This window comes from Hypanus sabinus, chromosome 8 (genome assembly GCF_030144855.1).
Source record: "Hypanus sabinus isolate sHypSab1 chromosome 8, sHypSab1.hap1, whole genome shotgun sequence".
Taxonomy (NCBI): domain Eukaryota; kingdom Metazoa; phylum Chordata; class Chondrichthyes; order Myliobatiformes; family Dasyatidae; genus Hypanus; species Hypanus sabinus.
The window spans coordinates 147,154,454-147,171,517 of record NC_082713.1 but is presented as its reverse complement, the minus strand read 5'-3'; the positions used below and the strand labels follow the sequence as shown (position 1 = coordinate 147,171,517).

The 17,064-nt window shown below is 39.8% G+C and overlaps 1 long non-coding RNA gene across 3 annotated transcripts in view; it reads left to right on the top strand.

Annotated features, from left to right (window-relative positions):
- Nucleotides 1-13,664, top strand: part of LOC132398561 (uncharacterized) — a 58,526-nt gene extending 44,862 nt beyond the window's left edge. The window contains exons 3-5 of one of the 3 annotated variants that reach the window (XR_009513696.1): nt 7,290-7,387; nt 7,770-11,688; nt 13,100-13,664. This is a non-coding gene — a long non-coding RNA (uncharacterized LOC132398561). Of the gene's footprint in view, nt 1-7,289; nt 7,388-7,769 lie in introns of all 3 variants that reach the window. The other 2 variants (XR_009513697.1, XR_009513695.1) reach the window with 2 other exon arrangements.
- The last annotated feature ends 3,400 nt before the right edge of the window (nt 13,665-17,064 follow it).

Here is a 17,064-nt window from a genome sequence, read left to right as displayed (position 1 = left end):
AGATGTTCTAGGTAGTTTGTAAGGCTAGTACCCAAGTTGGAGCCAATTAAATTTACAATCCTCTGAAGCTTCTTTCGGTCCTGTGCAGTAGCCCCTTCATACTAGAGTGATACAGCCTGTCAGAATGCTCTCCATGGTACAACTATAGATGTTTTTGAGTGTCTTTGTTGACATACCAGATCTCTTCAAACTCCTAATGAAGTATAGTCACTGTCTTGCCTTCTTTATAACAACATCAATGTGTTGAGACCAGGTCAGATCCTCAGAGATCTTGACACCAAGGAACTTGAAACTGCTCACTCTCTCCACTTCTGATCCCTCTAAGAGGATTGGTATGTGTTCCTTCGTCTTACCATTCTGGAAGTTCACAATCAGCTCTTCCGTTTTACTGATGTTGAGTGCAATGCTGTTGTTGTGACACCACTCCACCAGTTGGTATATCTTGCTCCTGTACGCCCTCTCATCACCACCTGAGATTCTACCAACAATGGTTGTATCGTCAACAACTTTATAGATGATATTTGAGCTATGCCTGGCCACACAGTCATAGGTATAGAGGAAGTAGAGTAGTGGGCTAAGCACACACCCCTGAGGTGCACTAGTATCAGCAAGGAGGAGATATTATCACCAATCCGCACAGATTGTGGTCTTCCAGTTAGGAAGTCGAGGATCCAATTACAGAGGGAGGGACAGAGGCCCAGATTCTGTAACTTCTCAATCAAGATTGTGGGAATGATGGTGTTAAATGCTGAGCTCTAGTCAATGAACAGCATTCTGACAGGCACAGGTATAATTGTTGCCTTTTTGAAGCAAGTGGGAACTTCTGCTCGTAGCAGTGAGAGGTTGAAAATGTCTTTCTTCAAATGCTGCCTGACCTGCATGCTCTGTTTTTGTTTCATTAACCAAAGACCTTTAGCGTGGGGTTTCCCAAACTTTTATGACATGGACCGCTACCCTTAACTGAGGGATCTGTGGAAGCCCATGTTGGCAACCCCTGATTTAGCGAGTTTCTAGCACTGCAACATCTTGGATCTTTGTAAAAATTCACACTAATACCAGGAGCTGTAGCCAGATGTAACTGTTTATTATCCTGGCCTACTAATAACTGGTTCTGAGCATCACTTAAAGGCAATATAGCACCACAAAGAATAGTTAACCATATTGGATTGTAATTACAGAGGCAGCAAACCTGACATTAGCACCTTGGAGTTAGTAGCATTATAATGCATCACAAATCAATTCATCATGCCAGATGCAGAGGCATTTGTTTCATTAAAGCAGCACACTTTCCAATGCCCTTTACAGATGTTTCTCAGTTTTGAGGTTTGCACAACCACATTTTGCATGAGTCCCAATCCTGATGTCAACAGCCAGAAACTCTGCATCAGTAAAAAAACTCATTCACCCCTTCCAACTTCCTTCCAGAGCTCAAGCTTCCAACAAATGGAAGTCAAATGTGACCATTAGTTCACAAATGTTGAGTAGCTCACTCAATGCCAATAAGACCAAGGAACTGATTGATATACTTCAGGAGAAGGAAGCCAGGGGTCCATGAGCCAGCAATCATTGGAGGATCAGAGGTGGAGAGGGTCAGTAACTTTAAGTTCCTGGGTGTCACTATCTCAGAAGACCTGTCCTGGACCCTTCATACAAATAAAAATGCAAAAGGAGCACAACAAAGCCTCTACTTCCTTAGGAGTCTGCAGAGATTTGGCATGTCATTAAAAAACTTGGCAAATTTCTATGGATGTGTGGTCGAAAGTGTGCTGACTGGCTGCATTATGGCCTGGTATGGGAACACCAATGCCTTTGAGTGGAAAATCCTACAAAGGATAATGGATTTGGCCCAGTACATCATGGGTAAACCCTCCCAACCATTGAGCACATCTACTCAAAATTTTGCTTTAGGAAAGCAGCATTCACTGTCAAAGATCCTCACCACCCAGGTCATGTTCTTTTCTCATTGCTGCCATCAGGTAGAGGTACAGGTGCCTCAGGGCTTGCACCACCAGGTTCAAGAACAGTTATTGCCCCTCAACCATCAGGCTCTTGAACAAATCGCTCATTTAAGGGCTCTGTTACATTATTATTTCATTATTGCTATTTATTTATACCTGCATTTGCACATTGATCTTGCTTACAATTACTGTTCTATAGATTTGCTAAGTATGCCCGCAGAAAAAGAATCTCAGGGTTGTATGGGATAACATGTATGTACTCTGATAATTTTTTTTTACCTTGACTTTGAAAAACAAGAGAAAATCTGCAGATGCTGGAAATCCAAGCAACACACACAAAATCCTGGAGGAACTCAGCAGGCCAGGCAGCACTTATGGAAAAGAGTAGACAGTCAACATTTAGGACTGAAACCCTTCTACAGGAATGGAAAAAAAGATGAGAAGTCAGAGCACTTCTCATCTTTTTTTCCCAGTAGTGATGAAGGGCCTTGGCCTGAAATGCCAACTGTTTATTCATTTCCATAGATACTGCCTGACCTGCTGAGTTCCTCCAGCTTTGGGTGTGTGATCATTATTTCTTTCCTTTCTTGTCAAGGTCACCAACTCAGGTACTTTATTGTCATCAAATCCAACCAGTTGCAACATCATAGCATTCTTTTCTTTGCATTATGTTGATAATGTCCATGACTGTTTAACTTTCACCACAGCTTCTGGATTGTCTATTTTACTTGCTGATTTTGGCACTTTCCATTCCTATAATTATACAGAGCTTTCCACGGCCATACCCCTTTGTGCGGAGGTGTCATTAGTCACTTTTCATCCTCCAGAGGACTTTTCACCTCACTTTGCATTGTCTCTCCTTTGTGTGCCTGTCCCTCTCGTCTGCTTTAAGTTATATCACCACACTCTTCACCCAATAGCACCACACTCTTACCCTTCTTTGTCACATGTAGTTAGAGGTGGAAGATGTAACTATTGATAAAAAGTCTGTACTTCCCTGTCACATCAGATTCAGTGCTCAAGGAGAATATCTGTGCCCATTCAAATTTGATCCAGTCTTTACCCAACACTGTTGGTCTTCAAGTGCAGCCAGTCACATTTATCATTAGTCTGGCACTTTTGTCATCACCATTTAATCCAAGACAGTATCAGTGTTTATCTCAACATGCCCCCATTTACTCCTATTGTGAGATTGACACCATCTTTTCCCACTTCACCATCGGTGGCAGTAACACCATTCATCACGTATCCTTCCAGATCTTCATTTGTATTCAGGGCATTCCTCTGAAGATATTCTGTAAATTTACTCCTTGCCATTGACCTTTACTTATTCTTACTGTACTCTGCATACTATAACAAGTCCATTCAATATTTTCTGCTCTTTACAATTGTAGCACCAAGCTTTAAGACTGATAACAAGGTTTCACATCATTTACACCCAGTTGTCACCCAACTTCTTGTTTCACTCCCGTGACTGACATTCACAGAAAAAAATGTCACTGCCATTATGTCTTTGTAATGTGCTCAGAAATCTATAAATGGATTCAGCTGAAGGACCTTCATATCTTTCAGTACCATCTTCACAGCACTGCAGATTGAAGTGAAACTCTGGTGTTCCAGTGAGGCTTGCCTGAATACATTCATCAGCAAGGCTGGACACAATTGACGGTTCAGAAATTTCAGTGGAGCAGTGGATTCTTTAATTCAACAATAAAATCACTGACATCTGGGCTAATGTTTCTGTAGAATTTCCAGTACTTGGTTAACTAAAATTTGAATTGCTCATTGTAGTATTCCACATGCCATCAGACTAATAGGACCCTTGTAGATATCCAGTCCTCTTCCAATGAAATGATAGCTTTCCCACAGTTATACATTGCTGCATTTTTCTCCTCAACATTCTCTTCCACCACTCCCATGAAAGTTTCTTTGATCTTTTGCAATAATCTTAAAAGCATCACATTGAGGCAGGTTTCGCTTGCAACATTAGCCATATCCTCAGGATTAATCAGTCTGAAAAGGAAGTTATGCCCACTCACAATGATCTTTGAAGAGGCTCCAGGAATTAAGCTGGAACATTTGAATGCAAAAGCAACAGAGGTCTGAATGAGCTTTTTAAAATATAGTAACCAAATAATTTCTGCACTTCAATCCCTCTACAAAATGGCTTTTAAGAGTCATTTTCAGTCATTTAAAAATACTAGGCAGTGTTTTACATAATGATGCTATACTAATGTTCTTGAGTCCTAAGTGTCGTGGTTCTAATGTTATTCCAATTGTGGTGGTGTGTTTTTATCTTCTTTTTCAGGATTTAGTGCCACTGGCAAAGCCAACATTTATTGCCCATCTCTTAGGAAGGAGGAGGTTAGCTATTTCTTCGACTGTAGCAATCCTTCTGTTTCCCACAATGATAATGGAAAAAGAATTCTAGGATTCAGGGCAAGGGACAATGAAGGATCAACAATATGTTTCCAAGTCAGGATAATGGTGCTCCCATGTGTCCTTCTGGGTGGGAAGGTTGTGGGCTTTAGAAATGTTAGTGTAGCCTGGACAAGCAACTGCAGTGTATTGTATATGTTGCTCACTGCATTCACAGTGTAGAGAAATATATCAATATTTAGGGAATTTGCTGAAATACCAACCAGTCCTCTTTGTTTTAGTTGAGAGTTGTTGGAACTGCTTTTACCAGAGAAGTAACATGTATTCCATCGCAGACCTGTCTTATGCTTTGAAGATGGTGGAAAGGCTTTGGGATGTCAGGAAATAAGTCATTGTCACCTCTGACTCTTTTTTGTGGTCGCAGAATTTACGTGGCCCAGAACTGTGTTTTCCATCAATGGAAAACCAAGGAAGTTGATAGGAAATGTGATGATGGTGATCCCATTAACTATCACTGGTGACCAGATCCTCCATGTTTGGAAATGGACACTGGCTGACACTTTTGCAGTAGTAATGTTACATGTCATTTTTCCTCCCATATCACCACGTAGTCCAGATCTTTCATGTTTGCAGGCATAGATTGCATCCCTCCTGGAGAACTAACAGAGCAAAATACCCCTCATCGAGAAACAGTTTGTTGTCCCCCGTGAAACCTAAAGGCAGAAAAGACTGGGAGGAACTAGGCAACAACTCTACCAATTGGAACCATGAGAAGTTACTGTTCCTCCCCCTCTTGTGAGGTGTTGGCAGCTGGATTCAATTACACACACGGCAGAGCACAAGCAGACTGAGAGTGGGATTCGGTTGATGTATCCTTTTCATTAGTTGTAGAGCTCCTGCATAAGTGTGTATGCCTTGAAAAGTAGAGCATAGATCATCTGTGAAGAACCATAATGTACTCCACGTGGTTTGGCAATACTAATATGAGATGAATGCATTGGATACTGGGTCCAGGGTAGACTGCAGAAACAACTAAGATCATCATGTTGGATTAACACTGTGATTGAAAACACTTATTATTTTGTGATGGTAAGCTCTATCACAGTCCTATCTGTGTTAATAATAACCTGCCGGTTAGCTCCTGCAAACACATCATACAATATCTTCCTAAAGAGAATATAAGAAAAATGTATGCTATATATCATTGCCCTACAAGATTGGTTCATGGTAGATAAGAAAGTAACTTCCAGTCCAAACTTAGGAGGAAGAGTAAATCTTTACAAAAGGGTGAAATCCGGAAACTGAATGAACCCTGTGGGAATACAGAGGTGTTCAAGGTAGAAATTCGTGAGATAGTTAAAATTCTACGTGCACTTAGATGAGTTTTTCTTTCTGCATTTTAGTTTAAAGATTCTAATAGGCACTGAAATGTAAGCCCACAGTAAGTGTATAAATACGTAATAGATTTGCTTTAGCAGCTGTGTTAACTTATAAATGTGGAGGTGAAATATTAACCATGGTTACTCGGTAGGAAGCAGTATTTTGACTGCATGAAGAGTTAAGTAGAACTCAGACTTTATCCAACACTGATTCCAGGTAATCAGGCCTTTTATGTTCCTTTTTCAAATTTCCTGGCTGTTTTGCTTCCCATATTCTTCATCAAGGCTCATAAACCATTCAGATCCCTTCAATACTGTTCATTATTAATCAAAAAGAAAATTGCCCTGAGATGAATGGTTTTCAGTGTGTAAATAGAAATTAAGAGTGTCATGTAGAAATTACACCCTCCCCTTCCTGAGTGAATTAAATGCTTTGACAGCCAGACAATGTGCAAAGAATATCTCATAATGTTCAGTTGGTTCATAATTAGTCTCATATGTCAGTGTTGGTGAGTACAGAGTACAGAATAAATATTTTATTGATTAGTTCAAATAACAGAGAGCAACCAGCAGTAAAGTACTCTCACAAAAACTGGATAATAGATTCCAAATGCACTTGTGGAAAGAACTTTTGCCTTTACAGTGGGTGAAATTACCACTGATTAAGAATTTCAGCAAAATAACACAACTTAATGTGATCTTTATGAAAAGATGGTAAAATCAAAAATGAAGCAATTACATTCTCAACAATTAAACCTCCACGCCCCCCAGCTGCCTAGAGAATTTGCCATCCGGTAAAGAGGATCTTCCTGAGGCTTGTTAATGTTTCCCCGGCACCACATCCTGGGAGGTATCACAGAAACAAGGCGCATCCTCTGATTGTCAGAATTCTGTTCCATTTTATCTATTAGCCAAGTGCCCAATTTCAAAATTCCTCTTTAAATGCAAGCCTCAAAGCTGACTTGTGCAGGTTATCATCTCGTGCACTTGTAGTAGTTGTTGGGAAAGCAGAGCACAACGTGGTAAAGTAATGGTCTGGTTACAAGCCGTAGTCAGCCACACTTCCAGATCTTCCATGCACTGCTGAGCTCCTCGTTCCTTTGGATGTTTCCAATAAAAAACATTTATAACATCATTAAAACTCAACCTTGAGAGATGCAAGTTTGGACCTAGATCCAGAGGCTAGGATTAGGAGGTCAATCTTTGCCACTGGAAGATTTGAAGAACGAAGCTTGATGCCAAAGTTAAGCCAAAATAACAGAGTGTGGTGATATCACGTGCAATGATGTGCCAGTACATGATTGGACAGAGCACTGAGCATGTGCAGGTTTGCTAGAATGTTCCAGCGTGTGGCTGGATTAAGATGTGTTTGTTTATTACTGTAAATAAAAGTTCTCTAATTCTTCCAGAATATGATTCTTTACTGTTAACCCACAGTACGTTTAAATGAAAGCTGAGTGAAGTGGGATTTTATTTGTAGCTTGTGAATGTCCTTGAGTCTGTGAATAAGCAAATAACATATTGTATTGAGGCTCATTTCACTGAAAATATTGTTGAATCCATTTTCTGACAGATTGGGGAAGGACATACAAGAAATGCTGTGGAAAACATCATCTCCAGATCAGATCACAGGATGGTGGATGGACAGATAGGGTGGCATATGGGCGGGAGGTGAGTTCTGTGACTATTGCACACTCAGATTACACTTTTGCATGATTTGCAGGTGTAACCAGTACTGGTGAACCGGGGGGGATATATAAGATCTGAAGCTCGAAGAGCCAAATATCGGTAATGGTTCTGGGGCTTTGGAGTGTTCACTATGTACACAAGTTTTGTACCTTGAGCAAGGGATTTGAAGGTTAATACATTGTAAGTTGTTGAATTAGGCTGATACATATTGCTGGTAGATATTTGTCACCCTTTAGTATGGCATCATAGAGTAATTTATCCCATTGTCATTTAATTATCTGCTCTATACCCTGCCTAAACTCCATTTCATCTGGTATGACAATTGTGCATGTATATGTTTTTACGCCCGTGTGTTCATACACAGCCATCAATATGACTTCTGCAATGAATTTCTGACTCAGGCAGCAGCTGAGTGATACTATAGATGAGCAAAGGCAATGGAAACATTGGCAGAAACAAGATGAACATCTGCTGGAAAAAGAACCACCTGCCGTAGGATCTGATTTAACATAACAAAGGAACTTGCACACTGGTATTGTTGTTTTTATATTTTGGGGTTTGACATATGCCAATAGACTATATTTACAATGTTAACACAGGCTGCATTATGTTGATGGCATAGACTAGCATTTTCATACTGCTGTAAAGACATAGAAAAGTATTTTAATATTGAAATAGTAAGCAACCAGATATCACTCATCCAAAATTTAAGCTGCCGAAACATAAAAATGATGTTATTCACTGAATCTAACTTCTTTTTGCAATACAGAGTAGGAACTAAGTGATAGTTCCAGATATTATTCCAGATGGCAATTTTTCTTCCTTATCCTACTTTAACTGTTGGCAATTGAAGATCATTGAAGCTTGAAATTATTATTTTTTTTAAAACAAATTTTGCTTTACACTTGTATAAGCACTGGAATTGAACAAGAATACCTGTACATTGCCCAAATATACACTGTGAAATAACTGATTACAATTACAGCCTGGGTTTCCTTCTGAGTTTATCAACATTGGAGTGAGTTGGGAATAACAAACTAAAATGAGCTGAAGTGAGTGAAGGAAGTGAAAATGAATTGAGGATGAGTTAACGGATGGTGGTGAACAAGCTTCTTTCTTTCTTAATCAATCTTTTTATTAATTAAAAAAGAGTACATATATATAAACAAGAGGAGAATTATCTCAAATATCTATTTCAATAACAATTCATATCAAAGGTAAAATAAACATTATCAAGATCAAACATAGTATTAATCTAATAGTATGTAATAAGGAATAAGATAATCGATTCTCCTCTTATCATTCCATGAAAAGAAGAAAAAAGATAAAGAAACTTTTATAGTTTTAATAAACATAAAAAACCCTACTAAACAAAAAAAACAAAAAAAAGAGAAAAACAGGGAACTGTGCAGCTCAAACTGAGAATGAAAGCAAGAAAAAAGAAAAACTTTCTGATCAAATCCAACATTTTGAAGAGGTAACTAGAAGAGCCGTAACTCAGATCATATGAAAATATTGAATAAAAGGTCGCCAAGTTTCCTCACATTTAGAGGATGTATCAAATGTCTGACTTCTTATTTTCTCTAAACTTAAACAGGGCATAATGGAAGTAAGCCAATAAAGACACTGCTCTTTATTAGATTTAGAATCCTTCCATTTAAGTAAAATGGCTCTCCTAGCCATTAAAGTTGTAAAAGCTATCATCCGTTGAGCGGAAACAGGAATATATCCTGCTTCTGATGGAATGATCCCAAAAATTGTTGTAAGTAAATTCGGTTGTACAGCCAAATTCAACACTTTTGATAAAGTTTGAAAGACTTCTTTCCAAAAATTATCTATCTTAATACAAGACCAAAACTTTAGTGTTAAAGTAGCCACCTCAATATCACATCTGTCGCAAATAGAATTAATATTGGAAAAGATACGGGCTAATTTGTCCTTTGACATCCGTGCCCGATGCACTGCCTTGAACTGTATCAAGGAATGACAGGCACAAATAGATGAAGTATTTACCAAATGAAAAATGTTATCCCATTAATTACCTGTGAAATTCCAATTCCCACGCAGCTTTAATGTTACCATTAGATAACATATGCAAATTCAATAACCATTTATAAATTATAGCTATCAGTCCTTTTTGAAATGGTTTAACCTGAAAAAGAGTATCTATACTGGGTGAATAAGCCGAGGGAAAATTTGGAAGTAAACTACGTACAAAATTTCTAATTTGTAACTATCTAAAAAAGTGTGCATTAGATAGGTCATATTTGTCCACTAATTGAGTGAAAGACGTTAAGCAATTGCTATAAACAAGTCTAAAAAAGTTACTATTCTTTTGGTTTTCCAAATTAAAAAGGTCTGATCGGAAATTGACAGTTTAAAAAAATAATTGAGATGGATTTTACTAGAAAGAACAAAATTATTAAACTCAAAGAATCTACAAAACTGAAACCAAATTCTTAATGTATGTTTCATGATGGGATTAAGGTCTCGACTACCAATCTTAGAAAGCAAAATGGAAGAGGAGCTCCCAGTAAAGAGGCCAAAGAATACCCCTTCACCGAGTTTTTCTCCAAATCCACCCATAAAGGACAGTCATGTATGTCTGGAAAATGAATCCAAAAAGTCATGTATCAAAAGAGCAAGCTTCAATGCACTTACAGCATTAGATTCATTGGTGAGTTTGGCAATTATATATCACAAACTATAGAACATAGGAACAGAGAGTAATTGTAGCAGAAATAGGCCATTGGCTCTTCAAGCCTATTCCACTGTTTAAAAACCTTAGGTTATCCTCAACCTCAATACATATTTCTGCTCTCTCCCTCTATATCTCCTGATGCCTCTTGTATCTGGAAATCTATCATCTCCCTGAATATATTCAGTGACTTGGTCTTCACAAGTTGACTACCATCTGAATGAAGACATTTTTCCTTACCTAAGTCGTAAATGTCCCACCTGGTATTCTGAAACTGTGACCCTGGTTCTAGGTCCTCCAGGCATGGGAATATATCCTGCCTGGTAAGGCATGTCAGAACTTTGCATGTGTCATTTGTATTTCTCATTAACTCTCGTGAATACAATCATCCAGGAATCAGTATTTTATCGTACGATACATGCTGTATAAATAAAGCCCAAATGCTGGAAATATACCACATTTTCTTCTGTGCCCGAGAAGAGATCAGGCAGTTTAATATTTCAGGTGTGCCCCTTCATTAGAATTGTAAGCTGTATGACATACGATCAACTTTATGAAGTTGGAGATCTGAGAAAAAGTGGGGACTGGGAAGTAAGGTGAAGCAAGTGAACAGGTGACCTACAAATGGATCACAGAAAAACATCAGATATGGGATTCACAAGCATGTCAGGTATCATAATGTGTGTCTCTAAACTTTGTGTTGCTGCAGAGATTTGACACCAGTAAGAGTGAAAGGAATATCTGATTAATTGTGATAGGATCCATCAATTACATGAGACTTTACAACAGGACAGGGTAAAATGTCTTAATACATCTTTTGTTCAAGATCCTGATGGTTGAGGGGTTGGTTGATCCAGACGGAATCAAACCAAGACTCAATACAGCTGCAGCAAGGCATCCCTGCTCTGTTCTCAAATCATCTTGCAATGAATACTAATATATCCTAACTGCTTGCTGCACCTGGACATATGCTTTCAGTGACTGATGTACAAAAGAACGCAGGTCTCCATTCCTTTTCCCAACTTACCACCATTCATTTAAAGATCTGTCTTTCTGTCACTAATACCAAAATGATAATACCTCAGATTTGGCCACATTAAGTTGCATCTGTTATGCATTTGCCCACTCACTTCATTTGAGTAGGTCAAGTTGGAGCTTTTCTAAATCCTCCACACGGTGCGCATTTCATCCCAGGTTTGAGTGATTGGCAGATTTGGAGATGTTACATTTAATTCCCTCATCCTATTCATTGATACACAGTATATTGTGAATGGCCAAAGCTCATGTACAGATCCCTGCTCCAACTTAATTGTCACTGTCTGCCACCTAAGAAAAAAATAGCAAGAATCAAACTTGCAGACAACACAGCTGTGATGTTAATTTTGCTGATGTAGGACAGATTTCTGTACATTATTAAAATGGTACAAATAATCGTTTTATTTTTAAATTGTAATTGGATTTAAGTGTTGAATTTTAGATATGGACAGTGAGGAAGCTGAAATTCAGGCAAGCACTCGGTGCTGCCAGCCGAGGCAGAAGTTAAGCAACTACAGAACTGGATTTGTAACATTGCACAGGAGTACAGGTGAGGAATTGGAATGAACAATGACAAGTCAAACCAGAAGATATGTAAAGCTCAGGACTTGTTAGTCTTTCCCCATACTAACAATGGAGAAAGGATCAAGGTGCTTGGGCAGTGCCAAATTGGAAGAAGATCTGGTGAAAATGTGTGCCCGTCCTAACACTCTTAAATGTTGCTATTGTATTGGTTTCTATCACTTCCCCTGGCAGCTCTGTGTAAAAGCACTTGCCTCCCTCATCTGCTTTAGACGTAATTGTTCCTGTAGTTAAGACAGATGGCACCATTAGGATCTCTGGAGGATACAAGTTAAAAATCAAAAGAGAAACAAAGGTCTTGATAGAGTTGAAGGCCCACTTAGGACCTCTTAATTACCACAGATGTGCTCTGCTGTCTTAAAGTGAAGTGTTCAGATAAGCTGCTGAATCAGAAGATAAAATTGAAATGAACAGAGGAATACAAAGCTTTAATCCGAGTCCGTTGCTGTCAAATTCACTGATTCTTGATTGTTATGATTTAGTGAAGCCATCGCTGATGTCGTGTGATGTATTGGCTAAAGATGTCTGATGGAAATGAACAACCAATTAGTTTTGCATGAAGGCTTCTTACCAAAGCAAATCAATATTTTTTTGTAATTAAATAAAGAAGGTTTAGCAGTTGTTGAGCTGATTACCAGTTGTGCACCTGTGTGTAAAGCACAAATGCTAGGTGACACTGTGTCATTGATGAAATGCCAGCCTACCAGTCTGGTTCCCTCTCAGGGATATGCAAATACACAGCATGAATGGGAAGGAAAATTTAATAATGATAGATCATTATTATGATAAATAAAAGGGTTTGTGAATGTTGCATTCCTTTGATGATCCATTGGTGCTGTTCCACTGTGAGGGTGGGTAAGTATTCTGATGAAACTGCATGAGGATCTCTAATGTATATACACTTGACATCAATCATATTATCAGGGGTTTTGTCCACTGTGCTGGAATAGGCAAATTGTTGGAGAAAATTGTGAAGGAATGTAAGCAATATCAAGAGCAACAGAAGAATCCAGCACTAGTTGTTGTCTGGTATAGCTACCGGCTGAATAAATGGTGGTCACATTTATAGATGTATTTTGAAAATACAGTGATCTTTCTGTGTTAGATGCACATTCAAGATGGATAAAAGCAGTGCTACTCCTAAAGGGGCCACTTTCCTTTAACGTGTTTGTCAAGGTAAATAGAAGTAACTTTTCCAGTGATGAATTTGCCAGATTCCTGAAGAGGGATGGAGTTTAGCTCAGCCAGGCTCAAACTGCTTTCATAAAAGGAAGATTAGATTGTAAACGATAGTCTAAAAAATTTAAAGGAATGATATTGAAACAAAAGTTGGATTAAAAAAAATTTTCACTACTAAAATGTGTTTCTTAAAAACACAGGAGAGAAATTTGCATAGCTACTGGGATCATTGGGTTTGTGAAGCCAAAGCTGGGCATCCTACATGGGCAAAACAAAAGGAAGATCATTTCACCAGAACTCAGAAATGCTTCTTTGAAGGAGACGACCCTTGAGTTGTGCAAGATGCCATGTGATGTGTCTAGCTCTTGGTCTCATCACTGATTGAACATTTGTGATTTGTCCAGATGGTTGTCACATGATGAAACTTCATAAGGTGTTGTCAGTTTAGCCAGGTGCGTAATTGCTGGATTCACAGGCTTGCTTACCTTCAAACTAAAACTAATGTGGTTAAGGGAAAGCACACCTCAAAATGAAATGCTACCATGTATGGGCAACATTCCACTGTGAAATGATTAGTGAAAGAGTGAGAAGAACATAAGAGAGATTGAATTTGTAAAGAGGGAAATATCTACAGTTTTGCTCTAATTTTGACATATACTTTTGCATATGTTTCATTCAGAACCACAGGGGCAGAACTCCGATAGCCAAGGCAGATTTTGGGAACACGGGGAAAGCTTGCATTGTAAATTCATTGTTATCATTGTTTTCCAGTGGATGAAAAGCAAAAATAAAACTTTTTTCACTGAACTTCAGATGTGAATTGACTTAATCATGAGTGCTGCCCGTATCCTATTGGAATAGATTGAAAGATTCCCTTATGATAGGGAGCAAAGCAGATTGGACTGATAGTTCTGTATTTGCTTGTACTATTTAAAATGATGTTTATATTTGGATAGAATATCAGAATCAGGTATATTAAGGACAACAAGTGACACAAAGCAATAAAGCAAATGATTAGATTAGGTGTTATGAGATCTCTCTCCCAGAATATTATTAACAACTGGAATAGGCCACTAACTGGGCATAGATTGACTCTAAAGATTAAAAAGGGAGCTGTACGGGTTCCTAGAGGGAAGTGATATTGCTGCAGTGAGAAACAGTCAGGTTCAGCATAAGATTTTTATCGTCACTGATACTACTTTTATTTAATTCCTGATCACATCCTGGGTTGAAATTTGTGTCTGTGCTACGTTTATCTGGTGTATTGTCTTTTTCTGCCTGCCTACTGGTGAATGAAAGGTTTTGGGGTTCATGTTTTTGAGTTCTAATATAGCTGAATGGGTCAGATACGTTAGATCATCTGTCATATAGTTGATTTGGTTATTCTGTATCCTTGGCTGCCACTGAAGACATCATTATCTTCCTCCACCACCAAAAATAGGATGGGGAAGGCAACTGCAGACCTCCAAGAGGACCACAACCTTGTTATTTGGTTTCGAGGCTTGCATGCCTTGATGACCCAGAGAGCTACTGTTTGTTGGCTGGAGTCAGGGCTTTATGTTTTGTCTCTTGGTAGGGTCAGCCATGCCAAGCAGGTCAAAGGGTAGAGGCCAGCGTAAGAGCAAACCACTGGTCCTCCAGGCTCCGGGGTTCAGCTCAGGGCTAACAACCCTGACTGGCAAAACAGAATTGTTACGGAAACAGCAGTGAAGAATACCTTCGATACCTGTGTGACCACCCAGGACTTGTGTGACTGACAGTAATGAAAACCGAGAGGAAGCCACTGACATGATGAAGGAATCTGTGAACACTATCAGAGATGGACAACCTCCATTGCTGCCCTAAACACCAGTGGCATTACAGGCAGTAAGTCAGTAAGTAAGTACTGCAGAGGTCCACATTGTACTTCTGCAACATTGTGTGAGAGAGGGCTGAGTAAAGCTGTGACGAGGCAAATTGGGACAACATGGTGTTCTCTCTCTCTCTCCCTTTCCCTCTCCCTCCCTCTCTCTCTCCCTCTCTCCCCCTCCCTCCCTCTCTCCCCTCCTTCTCTTTCCCTCCCTCTCTCTCTCTCCCTCCCCCCTCTCTCCCCTCCCTCTCTCTCCCTCCTTCTCTCTCCCTCCCTCTCTCTCCCTCCCCCCCCTCTCTCTCTCTCTCCCTCTCTCTCTCTCCCTCTCCCTCTCCCTCCCCCTCCCTCTCCCTCTCCTTCTCCTTCTCCCTCTCTCTCTACTCCCCCCAGACTCCAGCACAGAAACATTTATCTAACAGGATTTAGAGATGAGCTATGGTAGAGTCTATACTGACTGAGAAGAAGTGGTGTCTACACAGTGTGGATCTGGATGTAGGGAGACAGCTTTCAAAACCAAACTTGTTTTTTTCTGAGCACGTCTCACTGGTACATTGGGATCCTTACTCAGTCACATGCCCCTAATAGTATATTGGGAGCTGGACTTCACTAGTTGCACAAATTCCAACTAATCCGACAACTTCCAACGTTGCTCCCTGTCATGGTGTGTGCAACAAGTCCAAGCATATTTGAACTTCATCCTCTGTACCAGTGGCCTGAAGTCTTGCCCCACAAATGATCAAACAAATGTTGCTCAGGTTTGGAATTTCCAAGATGATTTGGTTCTTTCTTCTAGCTTTGCTTCACTGATTTCAGAGGGGTCATTAGTTCTGTAACGTCAACAAGTGAATGTGATGAGGCAGTTATGGCTACTCTCAGCAGTGGCGATTATGATCCACTCATTGTCCCCAACTGATGTCCAAAGAAGACACATAGGATTAAAATGAAATGTCATTGACCTGAAAAATTTGCAATGTTTCTCGTTCTCCAGGTACAGCCAGAGCAACTTCCAATATTAATGGTTTAATTTCAGATTTCCAGCATCTGCTGCATTTTGTTGTTGAATAGAAATGCACCATTTGGCCCTCTACTCGTTCTTCCTACTTTTAAAATAAGGAATACTGAGTTGAAAATTGTGCCCTTTGGAAGCTCTGGGAAACAAGCGTCAAGAACACTGCCTGAGACCCCACAGTGAGGCTAGCCTACAGAGTCTGTAGCAAATTCTAAGTTCAATTCAGCAGCATTCAAAATTATTCAGCGTCTCCCCCCAGCCAAAGGCCCTGGATAAACCATAAGATCTGCAGTTTGCTGAGGGCCAAATCAGAGAAATCTAAGTCAGAACCACAGAAGAGTACAACACAGAAACAGGTCCTTTCACCCATCCAGTCCATGCCTTCATACCCCTACCATCCGTGTACCTATCCAAACTTCACATTGAAATCGAGCTCGCACGCACAACTTGTGCTGGAAACTCTCTCCACACTCTCCCAGCCCTCTGAGTGAAGAGGTTTTCCCACACGTTCCTCTTAAACTTTTCACCTTTCACCCTTAACCCATGACCTGTGGTAGTTGTCCCATCCAACCTCAATGGAAAAAACCTGCTTGCACTTCCCTTATCTATACAGATGCAAAAATCGATATAAGATTTTCCCCATCTCTTTTGGCTCCACACATGGATTACCATTCTGATCTTCCAGAGCTATTCCTTTGCTGTCAACATATCTGTGGAATCCCTTAGGATTCTCCTTCACTTTGTCTGCTAGGGCAACTTCATGCCTTCCTTTAGCCCATTCTGATTTCTTTAATTGTTCTCTTGCATTTCTTATACTCCATAAGCACCCCATTTGTTCCCATCTGCCTATAACTGCCTACATCTCCTATTTTTTTCTTAAACAGGGCCTCATCATCTCTTGAAAACCAAGGTTCCCTAAACCCCTCTTTTTCTTCGCTACATCGATGACTGCATTGGTGCTGCCTCCTGCACGCATGCTGAGCTCGTTGACTTCATTAACTTTGCCTCCAACTTTCACCCTGCCCTCAAATTTACCTGGTCCATTTCTGACACCTCCCTCCCCTTTCTTGATCTTTCTGTCTCCATCTCTGGAGATGGCTTATGTACTGATATCTACTTTAAGCCTACAGACTCTCACAGCTACCTGGACTATTCCTCTTCCCACCCTGTCTCTTGCAAAAATGCTATCCCCTTCTCACAATTCCTCCGTCTCCGCCACATCTGCTCTCAGGATGAGGCTTTTCTTTCCAGGACGAAGGAGATGTCTTCCTTTTTTAAACAAAGGGGCTTCCCTTCTTCCACCATCA